At 54.5% G+C, this 6,773-nt stretch overlaps 16 non-coding genes across 16 annotated transcripts; 4 read left to right on the forward strand and 12 right to left on the reverse strand.

Moving 5' to 3' along the window:
• Positions 1 to 120: 120 nt before the first annotated feature.
• On the forward strand, positions 121 to 192 carry Trnag-ucc (transfer RNA glycine (anticodon UCC)). Its single transcript has one exon. It is a non-coding gene; the product is annotated as a tRNA-Gly (tRNA).
• A 586-nt stretch (positions 193 to 778) lies between these two features.
• Positions 779 to 852, reverse strand: Trnai-aau (transfer RNA isoleucine (anticodon AAU)). The gene has a single exon. It is a non-coding gene; the product is annotated as a tRNA-Ile (tRNA).
• A 198-nt stretch (positions 853 to 1,050) lies between these two features.
• Trnae-uuc (transfer RNA glutamic acid (anticodon UUC)) lies at positions 1,051 to 1,122 on the reverse strand. Its single transcript has one exon. It is a non-coding gene; the product is annotated as a tRNA-Glu (tRNA).
• Positions 1,123 to 1,403: 281 nt separating this feature from the next.
• On the reverse strand, positions 1,404 to 1,476 carry Trnam-cau (transfer RNA methionine (anticodon CAU)). The gene has a single exon. It is a non-coding gene; the product is annotated as a tRNA-Met (tRNA).
• Positions 1,477 to 1,770: 294 nt separating this feature from the next.
• On the reverse strand, positions 1,771 to 1,841 carry Trnag-gcc (transfer RNA glycine (anticodon GCC)). Its single transcript has one exon. It is a non-coding gene; the product is annotated as a tRNA-Gly (tRNA).
• Positions 1,842 to 2,182: 341 nt separating this feature from the next.
• Positions 2,183 to 2,254, forward strand: Trnag-ucc (transfer RNA glycine (anticodon UCC)). Its single transcript has one exon. It is a non-coding gene; the product is annotated as a tRNA-Gly (tRNA).
• A 586-nt stretch (positions 2,255 to 2,840) lies between these two features.
• Positions 2,841 to 2,914, reverse strand: Trnai-aau (transfer RNA isoleucine (anticodon AAU)). Its single transcript has one exon. It is a non-coding gene; the product is annotated as a tRNA-Ile (tRNA).
• A 198-nt stretch (positions 2,915 to 3,112) lies between these two features.
• On the reverse strand, positions 3,113 to 3,184 carry Trnae-uuc (transfer RNA glutamic acid (anticodon UUC)). Its single transcript has one exon. It is a non-coding gene; the product is annotated as a tRNA-Glu (tRNA).
• Positions 3,185 to 3,465: 281 nt separating this feature from the next.
• Trnam-cau (transfer RNA methionine (anticodon CAU)) lies at positions 3,466 to 3,538 on the reverse strand. Its single transcript has one exon. It is a non-coding gene; the product is annotated as a tRNA-Met (tRNA).
• A 293-nt stretch (positions 3,539 to 3,831) lies between these two features.
• Trnag-gcc (transfer RNA glycine (anticodon GCC)) lies at positions 3,832 to 3,902 on the reverse strand. Its single transcript has one exon. It is a non-coding gene; the product is annotated as a tRNA-Gly (tRNA).
• A 341-nt stretch (positions 3,903 to 4,243) lies between these two features.
• Trnag-ucc (transfer RNA glycine (anticodon UCC)) lies at positions 4,244 to 4,315 on the forward strand. Its single transcript has one exon. It is a non-coding gene; the product is annotated as a tRNA-Gly (tRNA).
• Positions 4,316 to 4,902: 587 nt separating this feature from the next.
• Trnai-aau (transfer RNA isoleucine (anticodon AAU)) lies at positions 4,903 to 4,976 on the reverse strand. The gene has a single exon. It is a non-coding gene; the product is annotated as a tRNA-Ile (tRNA).
• A 198-nt stretch (positions 4,977 to 5,174) lies between these two features.
• Positions 5,175 to 5,246, reverse strand: Trnae-uuc (transfer RNA glutamic acid (anticodon UUC)). The gene has a single exon. It is a non-coding gene; the product is annotated as a tRNA-Glu (tRNA).
• Positions 5,247 to 5,527: 281 nt separating this feature from the next.
• Trnam-cau (transfer RNA methionine (anticodon CAU)) lies at positions 5,528 to 5,600 on the reverse strand. The gene has a single exon. It is a non-coding gene; the product is annotated as a tRNA-Met (tRNA).
• A 294-nt stretch (positions 5,601 to 5,894) lies between these two features.
• Trnag-gcc (transfer RNA glycine (anticodon GCC)) lies at positions 5,895 to 5,964 on the reverse strand. Its single transcript has one exon. It is a non-coding gene; the product is annotated as a tRNA-Gly (tRNA).
• Positions 5,965 to 6,305: 341 nt separating this feature from the next.
• On the forward strand, positions 6,306 to 6,377 carry Trnag-ucc (transfer RNA glycine (anticodon UCC)). Its single transcript has one exon. It is a non-coding gene; the product is annotated as a tRNA-Gly (tRNA).
• Positions 6,378 to 6,773: the final 396 nt, after the last annotated feature.

A 6,773-nucleotide genomic window follows, 5' to 3' on the forward strand; every position in this document is an offset into this window, starting at 1 on the left:
GAATGCGTCTGGATGTGCTCCCCTAGCCTGCCTCGAAATGCGCCTGCCGGGTACGATCACCTTCGGCCGCTGCCGACAGGCGGGAAGCCGACTCAGCGCGGTGGCGGGGCGCTCGCTTGTGCGGTCGTGGTGTAATGGTCAGCATAGTTGCCTTCCAAGCAGTTGATCCGGGTTCGATTCCCGGCCACCGCAGCAGGCTTTTAATTTCGCGTATGAGTACTTTTGCCACGCGCTCTTAAACTATTGTTTTTTCGCCCTCTTACTCGCTGCATACCAGCCCTTAGTGTGTCTCGACTTGTCTCGACTTTGCTCAGCTGACGCGAGAGCTGACGCTCTCAAATCGGCCTATATCAAAACGACAAGCACGAGAAACGACTGAGAGAGGTAAGGAGAGGCGAGGCGAGGCGATGGACACACAGCACGCCCCCTTCATTTCACGGTGGCGTCTCCCTGGCCGAATCGGGCTGTAGCTCCGAAAACAAAGGAGAAACAAAAATAGGAAGTAAAACTGCCAATAGTGCCCTGTGTTCCCATGCGCTCACCCGCCCAAGTACTGACAAGGGCCAAAGTTGTTACGCATCGGCAATCGGACATTTTCTTTCATTTTCTCTAACCAGTGTATTCAAGATATTATGGCCATTGCCGAGTGAATGCTGTAGTGCTTCCCGACGAGTCGGGTTCGGATCCTCTGTCAACTTCCACGCAGGGTGATGATCATTTGGTCATCACACTCGCCAGCTGAAATCGGCGCTGCCTTTTCGCAGTAGTAAAAGAGAAGTGGCCCGTGGGGGGATCGAACCCACGACCTTCGCGTTATTAGCACGACGCTCTAACCAACTGAGCTAACGGGCCTCGGCAGATGCAGTTGCTCAGCCCTACGCTGGAATCAGGTGGCATGAAGCCATACACCATTCCTATGGTCGTCGTGTGTCTGCTTCCCTAGTCTATATTCTGCTGACGGTCACGAAACAGTAGCTATATTGCGAGCAGGACGGGAAACGGCCGCTCGGACAGCTCAAACTTGTCACGATTCGTGTGGAAAAAATTCCGTTCCGGTACCGGGAATCGAACCCGGGCCTCCTGGGTGAAAGCCAGGTATCCTAGCCACTAGACCACACCGGATGCGGCCGTTTCATTCGACCGTTCGTACGGTCGCTTGTCGCATTGTCGCTCTCTTTGCGAGCATCTTTGCACATACTGACTGGCAAGGCGCGCACCTCAAACGTCGCAGAGCAATGCTTTTGGCTTCATGCTGTGCTGGGAGAAGAGGAATAGGGAAGCTGTATGTAGCAATAACAGGAAGTAAACATTTTCCCGCTGAAGCGTTGAAACGTTGTGGATAACAAACAAGAAATAAGTTGGCGCCCTAGCAACAGCACCACCTTCAGTCACAGAAAATTAGATGCCCCGGGTGAGGATCGAACTCACGACCTTAAGATTATGAGACTTACGCGCTGCCTACTGCGCTACCGAGGCAGGCGATCGTTAGACCTTCTGGAATCTTGGTAAGTATCGAATACAAGTGGGTAGAGAGTCTGCACTCCCTGGCTCATTTTTTCTGTTGCTACACGTGCATTCACGGCGCGGCAGGCAACTTGCGATGCTAGGCCGACGCCAGTATGTACAATAGCACGCAGGAGTCCAAACAAGCAGTCGTCCGCGCTGCATGATTGGTTCTTTCCATACGGAATCCCGCGGTTCATTCTCATGGCTCACGCAGTTCGAGTGCGAAAGACACGCAGCACCCCTACCGGAGAAAAAACAAAATGATGCATCGGCCGGGAATCGAACCCGGGCCGCCCGCGTGGCAGGCGAGCATTCTACCACTGAACCACCGATGCTCGGGCCAGCGGTACCTTCACGCTGCTTCCCGAGCAGATGTCTCAAGGGAAAGTGGGACTGCCGTCAAGCGCCGTAGCATTCTGTGGAGAAGATGCTGCAGACGCTGAATCCTGCACTGCACTGCTTAAAGATGCCGCCAGAACGCGGTCCTCTGCGTACTCTTGCGTCGCCGGCGCCGACTCTTGCCAAAGGATGCGAAATGTGCGCGGATACGCTGTCCGAATGCGTCTGGATGTGCTCCCCTAGCCTGCCTCGAAATGCGCCTGCCGGGTACGATCACCTTCGGCCGCTGCCGACAGGCGGGAAGCCGACTCAGCGCGGTGGCGGGGCGCTCGCTTGTGCGGTCGTGGTGTAATGGTCAGCATAGTTGCCTTCCAAGCAGTTGATCCGGGTTCGATTCCCGGCCACCGCAGCAGGCTTTTAATTTCGCGTATGAGTACTTTTGCCACGCGCTCTTAAACTATTGTTTTTTCGCCCTCTTACTCGCTGCATACCAGCCCTTAGTGTGTCTCGACTTGTCTCGACTTTGCTCAGCTGACGCGAGAGCTGACGCTCTCAAATCGGCCTATATCAAAACGACAAGCACGAGAAACGACTGAGAGAGGTAAGGAGAGGCGAGGCGAGGCGATGGACACACAGCACGCCCCCTTCATTTCACGGTGGCGTCTCCCTGGCCGAATCGGGCTGTAGCTCCGAAAACAAAGGAGAAACAAAAATAGGAAGTAAAACTGCCAATAGTGCCCTGTGTTCCCATGCGCTCACCCGCCCAAGTACTGACAAGGGCCAAAGTTGTTACGCATCGGCAATCGGACATTTTCTTTCATTTTCTCTAACCAGTGTATTCAAGATATTATGGCCATTGCCGAGTGAATGCTGTAGTGCTTCCCGACGAGTCGGGTTCGGATCCTCTGTCAACTTCCACGCAGGGTGATGATCATTTGGTCATCACACTCGCCAGCTGAAATCGGCGCTGCCTTTTCGCAGTAGTAAAAGAGAAGTGGCCCGTGGGGGGATCGAACCCACGACCTTCGCGTTATTAGCACGACGCTCTAACCAACTGAGCTAACGGGCCTCGGCAGATGCAGTTGCTCAGCCCTACGCTGGAATCAGGTGGCATGAAGCCATACACCATTCCTATGGTCGTCGTGTGTCTGCTTCCCTAGTCTATATTCTGCTGACGGTCACGAAACAGTAGCTATATTGCGAGCAGGACGGGAAACGGCCGCTCGGACAGCTCAAACTTGTCACGATTCGTGTGGAAAAAATTCCGTTCCGGTACCGGGAATCGAACCCGGGCCTCCTGGGTGAAAGCCAGGTATCCTAGCCACTAGACCACACCGGATGCGGCCGTTTCATTCGACCGTTCGTACGGTCGCTTGTCGCATTGTCGCTCTCTTTGCGAGCATCTTTGCACATACTGACTGGCAAGGCGCGCACCTCAAACGTCGCAGAGCAATGCTTTTGGCTTCATGCTGTGCTGGGAGAAGAGGAATAGGGAAGCTGTATGTAGCAATAACAGGAAGTAAACATTTTCCCGCTGAAGCGTTGAAACGTTGTGGATAACAAACAAGAAATAAGTTGGCGCCCTAGCAACAGCACCACCTTCAGTCACAGAAAATTAGATGCCCCGGGTGAGGATCGAACTCACGACCTTAAGATTATGAGACTTACGCGCTGCCTACTGCGCTACCGAGGCAGGCGATCGTTAGACCTTCTGGAATCTTGGTAAGTATCGAATACAAGTGGTAGAGAGTCTGCACTCCCTGGCTCATTTTTTCTGTTGCTACACGTGCATTCACGGCGCGGCAGGCAACTTGCGATGCTAGGCCGACGCCAGTATGTACAATAGCACGCAGGAGTCCAAACAAGCAGTCGTCCGCGCTGCATGATTGGTTCTTTCCATACGGAATCCCGCGGTTCATTCTCATGGCTCACGCAGTTCGAGTGCGAAAGACACGCAGCACCCCTACCGGAGAAAAAACAAAATGATGCATCGGCCGGGAATCGAACCCGGGCCGCCCGCGTGGCAGGCGAGCATTCTACCACTGAACCACCGATGCTCGGGCCAGCGGTACCTTCACGCTGCTTCCCGAGCAGATGTCTCAAGGGAAAGTGGGACTGCCGTCAAGCGCCGTAGCATTCTGTGGAGAAGATGCTGCAGACGCTGAATCCTGCACTGCACTGCTTAAAGATGCCGCCAGAACGCGGTCCTCTGCGTACTCTTGCGTCGCCGGCGCCGACTCTTGCCAAAGGATGCGAAATGTGCGCGGATACGCTGTCCGAATGCGTCTGGATGTGCTCCCCTAGCCTGCCTCGAAATGCGCCTGCCGGGTACGATCACCTTCGGCCGCTGCCGACAGGCGGGAAGCCGACTCAGCGCGGTGGCGGGGCGCTCGCTTGTGCGGTCGTGGTGTAATGGTCAGCATAGTTGCCTTCCAAGCAGTTGATCCGGGTTCGATTCCCGGCCACCGCAGCAGGCTTTTAATTTCGCGTATGAGTACTTTTGCCACGCGCTCTTAAACTATTGTTTTTTTCGCCCTCTTACTCGCTGCATACCAGCCCTTAGTGTGTCTCGACTTGTCTCGACTTTGCTCAGCTGACGCGAGAGCTGACGCTCTCAAATCGGCCTATATCAAAACGACAAGCACGAGAAACGACTGAGAGAGGTAAGGAGAGGCGAGGCGAGGCGATGGACACACAGCACGCCCCCTTCATTTCACGGTGGCGTCTCCCTGGCCGAATCGGGCTGTAGCTCCGAAAACAAAGGAGAAACAAAAATAGGAAGTAAAACTGCCAATAGTGCCCTGTGTTCCCATGCGCTCACCCGCCCAAGTACTGACAAGGGCCAAAGTTGTTACGCATCGGCAATCGGACATTTTCTTTCATTTTCTCTAACCAGTGTATTCAAGATATTATGGCCATTGCCGAGTGAATGCTGTAGTGCTTCCCGACGAGTCGGGTTCGGATCCTCTGTCAACTTCCACGCAGGGTGATGATCATTTGGTCATCACACTCGCCAGCTGAAATCGGCGCTGCCTTTTCGCAGTAGTAAAAGAGAAGTGGCCCGTGGGGGGATCGAACCCACGACCTTCGCGTTATTAGCACGACGCTCTAACCAACTGAGCTAACGGGCCTCGGCAGATGCAGTTGCTCAGCCCTACGCTGGAATCAGGTGGCATGAAGCCATACACCATTCCTATGGTCGTCGTGTGTCTGCTTCCCTAGTCTATATTCTGCTGACGGTCACGAAACAGTAGCTATATTGCGAGCAGGACGGGAAACGGCCGCTCGGACAGCTCAAACTTGTCACGATTCGTGTGGAAAAAATTCCGTTCCGGTACCGGGAATCGAACCCGGGCCTCCTGGGTGAAAGCCAGGTATCCTAGCCACTAGACCACACCGGATGCGGCCGTTTCATTCGACCGTTCGTACGGTCGCTTGTCGCATTGTCGCTCTCTTTGCGAGCATCTTTGCACATACTGACTGGCAAGGCGCGCACCTCAAACGTCGCAGAGCAATGCTTTTGGCTTCATGCTGTGCTGGGAGAAGAGGAATAGGGAAGCTGTATGTAGCAATAACAGGAAGTAAACATTTTCCCGCTGAAGCGTTGAAACGTTGTGGATAACAAACAAGAAATAAGTTGGCGCCCTAGCAACAGCACCACCTTCAGTCACAGAAAATTAGATGCCCCGGGTGAGGATCGAACTCACGACCTTAAGATTATGAGACTTACGCGCTGCCTACTGCGCTACCGAGGCAGGCGATCGTTAGACCTTCTGGAATCTTGGTAAGTATCGAATACAAGTGGTAGAGAGTCTGCACTCCCTGGCTCATTTTTTCTGTTGCTACACGTGCATTCACGGCGCGGCAGGCAACTTGCGATGCTAGGCCGACGCCAGTATGTACAATAGCACGCAGGAGTCCAAACGAGCAGTCGTCCGCGCTGCATGATTGGTTCTTTCCATACGGAATCCCGCGGTTCATTCTCATGGCTCACGCAGTTCGAGTGCGAAAGACACGCAGCACCCCTACCGGAGAAAAAAACAAAATGATGCATCGGCCGGAATCGAACCCGGGCCGCCCGCGTGGCAGGCGAGCATTCTACCACTGAACCACCGATGCTCGGGCCAGCGGTACCTTCACGCTGCTTCCCGAGCAGATGTCTCAAGGGAAAGTGGGACTGCCGTCAAGCGCCGTAGCATTCTGTGGAGAAGATGCTGCAGACGCTGAATCCTGCACTGCACTGCTTAAAGATGCCGCCAGAACGCGGTCCTCTGCGTACTCTTGCGTCGCCGGCGCCGACTCTTGCCAAAGGATGCGAAATGTGCGCGGATACGCTGTCCGAATGCGTCTGGATGTGCTCCCCTAGCCTGCCTCGAAATGCGCCTGCCGGGTACGATCACCTTCGGCCGCTGCCGACAGGCGGGAAGCCGACTCAGCGCGGTGGCGGGGCGCTCGCTTGTGCGGTCGTGGTGTAATGGTCAGCATAGTTGCCTTCCAAGCAGTTGATCCGGGTTCGATTCCCGGCCACCGCAGCAGGCTTTTAATTTCGCGTATGAGTACTTTTGCCACGCGCTCTTAAACTATTGTTTTTTCGCCCTCTTACTCGCTGCATACCAGCCCTTAGTGTGTCTCGACTTGTCTCGACTTTGCTCAGCTGACGCGAGAGCTGACGCTCTCAAATCGGCCTATATCAAAACGACAAGCACGAGAAACGACTGAGAGAGGTAAGGAGAGGCGAGGCGAGGCGATGGACACACAGCACGCCCCCTTCATTTCACGGTGGCGTCTCCCTGGCCGAATCGGGCTGTAGCTCCGAAAACAAAGGAGAAACAAAAATAGGAAGTAAAACTGCCAATAGTGCCCTGTGTTCCCATGCGCTCACCCGCCCAAGTACTGACAAGGGCCAAAGTTGTTACGCATCGGCAATC

The sequence above is a fragment of the Schistocerca serialis genome, unplaced genomic scaffold, assembly GCF_023864345.2.
Source record: "Schistocerca serialis cubense isolate TAMUIC-IGC-003099 unplaced genomic scaffold, iqSchSeri2.2 HiC_scaffold_1344, whole genome shotgun sequence".
Classification (NCBI taxonomy): Eukaryota; Metazoa; Arthropoda; class Insecta; order Orthoptera; family Acrididae; genus Schistocerca; species Schistocerca serialis.